The 10317-nt window shown below is 34.0% G+C and overlaps 1 long non-coding RNA gene across 1 annotated transcript in view; it reads right to left on the minus strand.

Moving 5' to 3' along the window:
- The window catches only part of LOC149131167 (uncharacterized), a 30328-nt gene extending 24150 nt beyond the window's left edge, over positions 1–6178 (minus strand). The window contains exon 1 of the long non-coding RNA XR_016238214.1: positions 5552–6178. This is a non-coding gene — a long non-coding RNA (uncharacterized LOC149131167). The remainder of the gene's footprint in view (positions 1–5551) is intronic.
- Positions 6179–10317: the final 4139 nt, after the last annotated feature.

Consider the following 10317-nt stretch of genomic DNA (forward strand, 5'->3'; position numbering starts at 1 on the left):
CCCACCCCTCGAAGCGATATCCAGTACCAGCTGAGTGGAGTGGAGTGGAGCAACGTGAAATGCCGTGAGTTGCTTTAGAATAGAATGCAAACACACCCTGTATGTCGAATCGACGATTTAGGTGATCCACCCTAATAATTGAGCTATGTGCCTTGACACATATTTCATATATTCAGTTTAATAGACAAACAATAAAATAATCGTTTCTAATCTAGGCACGAAGCCTGGAATTTTGGGGGGAGGGGCCAGTCGATTAGATGGACCCCAGTACGCAACTGGTGTTTAATTTATCGACCCCCAAAGGATGAGAAGCAAAGTCGACCTCAACCGAATTTGAACTCAGAACGTAAAGAGAGGCGAAATACCCCTGAGGCATTTCACCCGGCGTGCTAAATTTTCTACCAGCTCACAGCCCTACACATAATAAAATAATCTTTTCTACTTTGGGCACAAGGCCCGAAATTTTGAGGGAGGGATACACTCGATTAGATGGAATCCAGTACGCAACTAGTACATAAGTTATCGACCACGATATGATAAAAGGCAAAGTCGACCTCAGCCGAATTTGAACTCAGAACGTATAGACAGAAGAAATACCGCTAAGAATTACAAAGTGTGTAAGACGCAGTGCAAGAAGTTTTCAGGAAATTCTTAATCGGTAAGAACGTTATGTTTACGTGGTCAGCATTCTTTAATGCGTTTCAGCCATGCGGATGTTGTCAGGCAGGTGGTGTATAAGCGTGAGATGTTGACGACGCATTCAACCATTTTAGATTGCTGTCAACTATTTCTTAGTGGCATGGAAATGAAGTAAATCAAAACATGCATCAGTTCTTGGAAGAATATAACAAACTGATATAATATTATATTTGATTTTCAGTGCTGGTGTGTTTTATATTTCAACGAAATAACAAGACATAAATGTAATTACGAAAGAATCATGTGTTGTAACAACCGCATATTAGTCATATGTTATAAAGTATAGAAGATAATCTTATCTGAGTACACACGACGATCGTCATTGAATCGCTAGTAGAAAATAAGGGAGACAGTATCGGCGATGAAGACAGAAGGATTAATATATGTAATCTAGGTATTTTATCCAGTGCATTTAGAGTAATTACAAAGATTACAGTTGGATTTGTTGAAAGATATTTTAACGAATGCTTATCATTACTGTAATATGTAACCGGATTGGAAGAAACCTTTTTAAAGTAAAATCGTGAGAATATTTTTAAGATAGATAACATAATGTAGGCGAAATTATAAGGCAGATATATGGTATGTTGAAGCAACAAATTCAATTCTAAGGTTGTATAGGAACAGACATCACATGGTGCCTATTCACGCTTGGCAATAATGATATAATTTGATTGAATGAGAACTGCAGTCGCTATAGTCATGTTGACACGCACCAGATGCTATTAGAACTTTTCAAATAATGATCTTTTATGAAACTAAAGTAGAGCTAGAATCTGTAGGGTACCTGTTGTGTTGTACGCTATAGAATGGTTGATGCAGTTCCGTTGGTCTTGAACAATGTATATGGAAGAGGCAGAGAAATGTGTTCATATTTATCTGAACGAAATCTAGCTGAAAGTGAAGTAGACTCGAGGTGAATCCGCTGTGAGTGTATCGATATGACACAAAAGAAATAGATAATCAGATTCAAAGATGCCAATGGGTGTGTGTATGATCGATTTAATCAACAACAGGCATATACATGTACTTATTTCACCTACGTCAGAGGGTAGGAATGCAATGTAAATCCCAGCGTGATTTTAAATTAAAATATATAGACATCTAAATAATAAGAGTCTTTTAATCAAGCACGCCATCATGCTGCCTTCATCATATTAATCGTTGTTATTTTAATATTTGGCAGAACGTCAACAATTTCTAAATAAAGGGACATAATTGTTTGGAAACTGTCGATACCCATTATATCGAGGAATGAAAAGCAAAATCGAAAATATTGTGATTTTAAATCCGAGCGTGATAATGCCATAATCTTGCAAAGCATATTGGAGCATAAACATAAATATTTATGTTATCTATAGCGCTCATTTTGATAATCATACTTCACACGTTCATATTAACGGAAATAAATATTTTAATGCTACTGATATATGTTTTATCTTTAACTTACTTTAGTGATGGATTGTGGCCATGCTGAGATTCTCCTTGAAGAATTGAGTTACACAAATCCAGCCCACGACTATTTATCAAGACTGGTTTTCAAATGCAAACCAGGCTGACACATAAATATATAACAGATATATAGATATGAGTTATACGTGTAATTCAAAGGGGTCAGCCTTATCACATTCCGTGTCACACTGAATCTCCATCAGAAGTACGTCAAGGGCAGATGTATCTGTGGAGTGCTCAGCCACTTGCACGAGCAGGCTGTTTCGGTTGACCGGGTTAATTGGAAACCTCGTCGTAGAAACCGACGGAGTGTTAATCTGTATAAACGTGTGCATATATAGTTATACATATTATATATTCCATGTATATATGGACATATATATATATATATATATATATGTATATATATATATATGCTTATATGTATGGATACACTTATATATATATATATATATATATATATATATATATATATATATATATATATATATATATATATATATATATATATATATATATATATATATATATATATATGTATGTGTGTGTGTATACATAATAATAATAAAAGTTACGTTACAAAAGGCACCTATTTACTGGAAAGAGGATGCGTGGTTTTGGAAGGTTTTAACTCCTCTTTGAAGCAAACAGGTGCATATTGTATCCTGACGTTTTATTATATATTTTGCATGTTTGAATTTTGGTTGCTGGCCACTTTATCATTATTTTTATAGATAATGATAAGTTATTTAAATTATATATGTGTGTGTGTATGTATGTGTGTATGTGTGTGATAAGTATGTAAACATTTAGATAAATATAAGAGTAGATATTATTTAGGGACGAAAGTATTGCTGTTTTCTTTAAGAAAACAAAACAGCGAAAGAAACATTAACGTTACTGATTTGAAATAAGCCATCAAATTGATCAATGTATAGGCAAGGACCCTGCTGTATACGATGCGTTAGAAATAATACAAATAAACAATCTGCAGATTATGAACAAGAATAAATATATGTATTAGTAAGAAAGAAATAAAGAGAATTTGCTTTGTTATGTCTGTGAATCGGAAAGGAAAATGAGAGACAACATGATTCGAAAGAAGATGCGTGAGAGAGAGGAAGTGAAACGAATTGAGAACAGTGGGAAGAAAAAGAAAAAAATAATAATAAGGGCTGAAAGAGGTAGGATGCAATATAAGAATGTAAATATTGTATTTCTATATGAGAACCATTTGTGACAGCTACGTTTTAAATTCACACGCAAAGTATGTTGGTGGGAGACATCGCTTTTTGTTTACATTTAGTTAAGAAAATATTTTTAGAAACAGAAAAAGAAATCTACTAGATCAATATATAGATACATATTGGACAGAATCAGATATAGCGCTGTCGATATTTGTTTAATCATTGATAAGTAAGGATAACGGAAAAGAGACTGAGAGAGAAAGAGTGGGAGAGTGATGGTAATACGAGATACACTAAGCTAGGATGTAAACGAAATTGAAGAATTAAGACCAAAATCATGGAATGCTGTCTGTGTTCCAAAAGATGTTTGAGTCCATTGGTATATTGGGATATATCATAGACTTTATTTGAGTTACTGAAAATATAATTATATTTTTTCACAGTTAACTAATATTTAGGCATCACACGTAATACTGCTTTTGTAAATTATTGGCTAGATATTTCTTGTATGAGGCGATAATTTGTGAAATAGATATCGATAGAATTTATAAACTAATCTACTATGTATTTACGAGGTACTTTTCAAATAATAAACGTCTAAACAAATATGCACGACTTAAATTTAGATAGAAGATTGTAGCGTTAGCGACTCTAAATGAGGACAATTTGAACGCAGAACGTAAAGCTCTGTAACAGAAACCTAAGGTATTATATGTCCGATGCTCTAGCGATTCTTAATCATTTTTCATTATCTCTTGTTTTCAGTATTTAATCAATCAATATTTAAAGACAATTCGACGACGGCGAGATGGCAGAAGCGTTAGCACTCCAAGTGAAACCCTTAGCGGTATTTCATCTGTCTTTACATTCTGGGTTCAAATTCCGCCGAGGTCGACTTTGACCTTTGACCTTTTGGGGTTGATAAATTAAGTACCAGTTGCGTAATAGGCTCGATCTAATCGACTGGCTACCTATCCCAAAAATTCGGGCCTTATGTCTAGAGTAGAAAAGAATATTGAAAGTCCAAAAGCCACCATGTTGAGCTTTACTTTTCATGCTTTTGGCATCGATAATATAAGTAGCACTCTATAACAGGGATCGATGTAATCGACCGATCCCCTCCCCACGAAATTGCTCGGCTTGTGTCAAATTTTAAAATCAATGAATCTTTACACTTGTAAATTAATTCTCTTTTCTAATTTTGTTACACGGGTAGCAGTTTTGAGCAAAGGATACACTCGCTTTGAAAGACACTTGTACATAACTGGAATTTGTTTTCTCGATCCTGAAGAGGTAAAATACAATTCGAACTCGTTAGCTACTTTGTCCTGCATGCCAACACTTCTGGCAGCTTGCTACCTTAGTTGCAAGTTCGTAAGTTTAGGTACAGTAATTCCTCGACTATCGCGGGTTTTACGCTCCAAAACCTCCCACAGAAATAATTGAAATCTAAAAAAATATAAATACACATCAGCCGCAGAAATCCGCGATATACCGTGGATTCCACGATATAAACTTACATATTAGCCAGAAAAATCCACGATGTATTGTGTGCGTGGTAGGTGAACCGCGATATACTGCGTGTGCGGTAGGTGAACAGTGATATGGCGAGGGATAACTGTATAGTGTTTGATAACATCTAATTCTCCGAAGAAGCAAAGGAGACATTAGTAAGACAAATTGTGATGGCTTATTTAAGTAAAATATGATAAAAGTAACATTTGACCGGGGAAATGTAATGATTCTGAGAGAGGGAAAAAGAGAAATAGTGAGACAATTATACCTGAAGGCAGAAATGAAACTTGTGCTGAAATTAGAAGATTTCTTATGAATTTAGGTTTTAAAAAATTAAAGGTTTAGAAAGTATTGCAAGAATCACATATATTTATGTATAATACTCATGGTGGAGAATATCGCAAGATTACAATAATTAGTAAAGCGTGGATTAATTTTGTATCCATCTGTAGGTGGAGTGCAATTTGGGTGTAGTTTTGCAATAATTAGATAAATTAAGGCAAATCAGACAAATTTCGAAGCCAGGAATAGAGGAAATTGGTAAGAATATATCTATGGAACTTGTAAAATGCTTTACTAGATTTTGGTGTTGGTGGATAATTTGATTTAATTATTTAGACAAATACGTGATTTGTATTCTTGTATAAGTAAAAAAGAACAAAAATGAAAAAATATATACTATAAAATAAGATATTTACCTAATATGCATTACCGTTGTATATATAGTTGTATAGATTTGTAGAATTATTTTGTTTTCTTTTTGATTTTGTTTTGGCTATAATAATGTTCCTTGGTTCCCCTCATTTCATTCTTTTATTTTGTCTTCATTCTAGCAACTATGTTCCTATTGTATTGATCTCTCTCATTCCTCATATCCTTTTATACAAATCTACGAAAAGAAATTTCGACAACATTGAATCAAGTTCTGTCCAATATCCCTTCAACTATTGATTGAGTTAGTAGATTTTTTTATACTCTTTCTAACTATATTATCGTAACCTATTGTAAACAACAACTCTCATGTCTAACCACCAATCTACGCTTCTGTATTTGAAACCTGTCAGAAAATTTCTTCATTTATTCACCAAATAAATATATTTGCATTCGAAGTCTTTTTTGCTCTCATCCAGATTCATTCCACTTTCTTGTATTCGTTCATGTTTTTTCTCTTTCTGTATTTTCGCTTCCATTCACATGGACATAATAACACTAATTTTTTACTTATCTTTCTATTAGAAATTTCAACCTATCCTTTAATTCAGCGATTTGTATTATAATTCTGCTGACCCAGCGTATGATACGACGGACCTCGCTACAAACGAACTCTGGTGCTTTTATTTGAAGTCTAAATGCTACGTAATTTCGTTATGACGTCAGGGAATACTTGTAGCTTTGTGGATAACTTTTAAATGTTTCTCTCATTTTTGTTTTGCTGTCGCCATTCGCTCGAAAACAACATTTCTAGATTGAAGCATGGCAACCGTTTTGCAGAAAAACGGACAGAAGTTCGAAGCTGCCAATTTACATACATACATACCTAGATATATACATGCACGCGTATTTATACAAATATATGTTTGTGTATGTATGTATGTATATATATATATATATATATATATATATATATATATATATATATATATATATATATATATATATATATATATATATGCGTACATATATACAAACAGACATGCGCGTACACACACACAGAGACTATTATATATGTATGAAGTTGGTAAGAATATTTCAAAAGGTTAAAAAAAATGTTTAGTGAGAGATTAGATCTTAGACCAAATGAGATACACAAACCCGAAGGTCAAGTCATGTTAGAGGTAATCCAGGTAAAAAGGTGTTGACGTTAGAAAACACATCGGTCTAGCTTATGAAAATAATAAAAAAAAACATACAACGTGGACAGTTTTTTGATGGCATTCGTACATGAATTATCAAAATATGAATATAAAAATATAAAACATGGAGTGATTGTGTTGTTGATTTTCTTATCCAAAGATTTGGTGTAATACACAAAAATTATGAAGTGAGAATAACATTTTAGGTCGTCGTTCACAGCTATTTCTTGCTTTGGGGTTTTCCGTGTGCAAACACACACACACACACGCACACACACGCACACACACACACACAAACACACATACACAAACACACACACACACACACCCACACACACAAACACACACACACACAAACACACACACACAAACACACACACACAAACACACACACACAAACACACACACACACACAAACACACACACACACAAACACACACACACAAACACACACACACAAACACACACACACAAACACACACACGCAAACACACACACACGCACACACACGCATACACACACACAGACACACACGCACGCACACACACACACGCACACACACAAACCCACAAAAACACACACACACACACGCACACACATATATATATGCTCATTTATACATACACATGCACACACTAACTCACACATACACACGCTCGCATGCATATATTTGTATACATATAAACACACACACGTACTCATATTCATCTATCTATATATTATACATAAGCGTGTGTATGTGTCCGTGTGTATATATGTATATTTGTGCAGAAGCATTGGTTATGTATATTATATGCATGTCTATGTGTCTAAAGATGCACGTATTAATATTTGTGTGTGTGTGTATGTGTGCTTTTGTGTGTGTCTGTGTTTGTGCGTGTGATTTGTTATAAACAGCCTCATCATGAAGAATTGGCAAACGAACAAGAGCGAACTATTAAACAAGAAAATAAAATAAGATGAGACCAAATGTTATATTTATATATCAAATACATAAAAAGGAGGGAAAAGCAAATTAATATGACAAACAGCTCGACATCTTTACAAAAACAAAATGGTGGCAAGAGTGATTATTTGCTTCAGAATGGCGTAGAAATCCGTGCTACTCCGCTGACCTTTAGCAGCTGAGATTACTGCGTGCTAACGTAGTCAGATGACATTTTGATTGATAAAAAGCCACTGAACTTTGCCGAGCTGCTCTTCCATTATAACAGTTTACAAAGGTGGGGGTCATTACAACTTAAAGCCATTACAATATTTTCTTTACTACATGGAGGTGGGTGTGGAAGGAAAGGTGGATTGACTTGTTGGAGTATATGAATACATCTACAAAACATGTTTGTTTGTTTGATTGAAGTACAATGCTTGATGCTATATATACTATTGTTGCCGTTCGGAAAATATTTATTACGTTTACTATTATTATTATTATTATTATTATTATTATTATTATTATTATTATTATTATTATAATTATTATTATTATTATTATTATTATTATTATTATTATTATTATTATTATTATTATTATTATTATTATTATGTTATTATTATTATGTTATTATTATTTACATTTTATTAGTATTATTAATATATTCTTCAATCCATTCGCCAATTCTTCAATATCAATATTAAATGCAGCTATCAGAAGGGATTTGGAGTGGTTGTGATAGAAATGATTACGATGGTTTGAGGCCAGAGCCATTTCCTCTCATGCCAAGCCCTCATCAACCTCTTCAAAATAAAACTTGAAGATGAATGGAGGGATGAGGGTGGACAGGGAATTACTGTACAATAAATCTGACGGAATATAAATGTGAGAGGAAAAATTGCCATAGCTAAAGGAATTCACTCTAACCATAGTACGCTGCGTTTGTGGCAACAACGAAGTGTAAACACTCATCTTTGGCTTGTTAATCTAATTTGATATTGTATATGGACTGTAACGAATCTCCATATGTGGTTGCCACCATTTTGGAGACAATTCTCTATTTTCTAGGTCTGTTGTTGTTAACGTTGTTATTGCTAGTAGCGGTTATCTCTTAGCTTTCATGTTATATCAGATCTATTGATAATCTTGAATTCATAATGTTTTCGCGATGTAGCATTGTTGCATTCTGTCGGTGTTCTATTCCCTAAAGATTTCTACGCATGAGGCCAACAAAATAAATTATTATTTATACAAGTGTTAATATCACTTTTTTTGTTATTATTATTATTATTATTATTATTATTATTATTATTATTGTTAGTATTGTGCTTATTACTATTACCGTTAATGATAACAATAAATAACAATAAGAATAAAATGAAGATAAATGATAAAAATAACATCATAAACAAGAACTGAAATGATAAAGATAATTGGCAACGTTGAAGTTCTACAAATGTATGGGAGTGGTAAAAACAGATTAAATCGATCCAGTATTTGACTGGCCACATATTTTATTGACCCCGGAGAGATGAAAAGAGAAAAGATGATTTGGAGGAATTTAGCTCTGAATTTGATGGACGTAAATAAATATTTTGAATCGCTCTCTGCGCCGCTCTATTAATTCTAATATACACGGAATAGTAACTGTAACGGTCATATGAATAGGCACAATAGACAACCTCCATCACTGCGACCACCAACACAACCTCCATAACCACTACTATTGCCACCACATCAACCACCACCACAAGCTCTACTACCATCACAATTACATATACAACAGTATGGATAATAATCATTTTTACTATTTGCAGAAGGCTTGCAATTTTGTAGCAGTCGGGAAAGTGGATGACACTGGTACATTATTCATTGACCCCGAAAAAATGGAAGATAAAGTCAACTCAATTTGAAATCAAGGCGTGAAGACGGGCGAAGTAACGCTAAATAATTTGTATGGCTTGCTAACGTTTCTGCCAGCTCGCAGCCTTGAGGATCATAACAATGATTTCAAATTTTAGCACAGGGCCAGTATTACTAGGGGAGTGAGTGAGTCGATTACATTGACTTCACTTTCTGCCTTTAACCATGAGCTCCGTTGCGACAGTGTCGCCTGCTTCTGGTCTACATAAGCTTGTTCGCTACGGGAAAATATTTGCTATACAGAAATGCTGCTCCCAAAAATCAACCAAATGTTCACACGCTTTTTCTCCTTACCATTCACTTCACTTTCTTTGCATGAACAAATGCTGTACTTCCAACATGCTGGGAATTATGCATGAAATCAAAGACACTTGTTTGTTTTCCGGCATGATGAAATGGAGCTTCTTACGCCTCTCTTGATTTCCAACGGGTTTTATCATCCAGTTGATAGATGTTTCAATATATTTGGACACAGCATTTGTGGTGGTTTTGTTAGAGATTTCAATATGGATCAAGCTTCAATGTCCTTGGACTGTGAGAAGGTGAAGACGATCTACGCCTGGTTTTAAGTGGTGCATCTTATTGCAAGTAAGCGGCTTACGTATTTTTCTGTAAATCTCCTTTATTCCGCTGATATTACAGTTCAACACATTGTAGCTATAAGTTACAAATGGAAGTACTAAGGAATTTGGAGCTAACACCTTGGTATGTGCACTTAGCTCAGACTTCAGAATTACTCGAATGCATCCGTAACATT

Source organism: Octopus bimaculoides, chromosome 24, assembly GCF_046866305.1.
Source record: "Octopus bimaculoides isolate indiv1 chromosome 24, ASM4686630v1, whole genome shotgun sequence".
NCBI classification, from domain to species: Eukaryota; Metazoa; Mollusca; class Cephalopoda; order Octopoda; family Octopodidae; genus Octopus; species Octopus bimaculoides.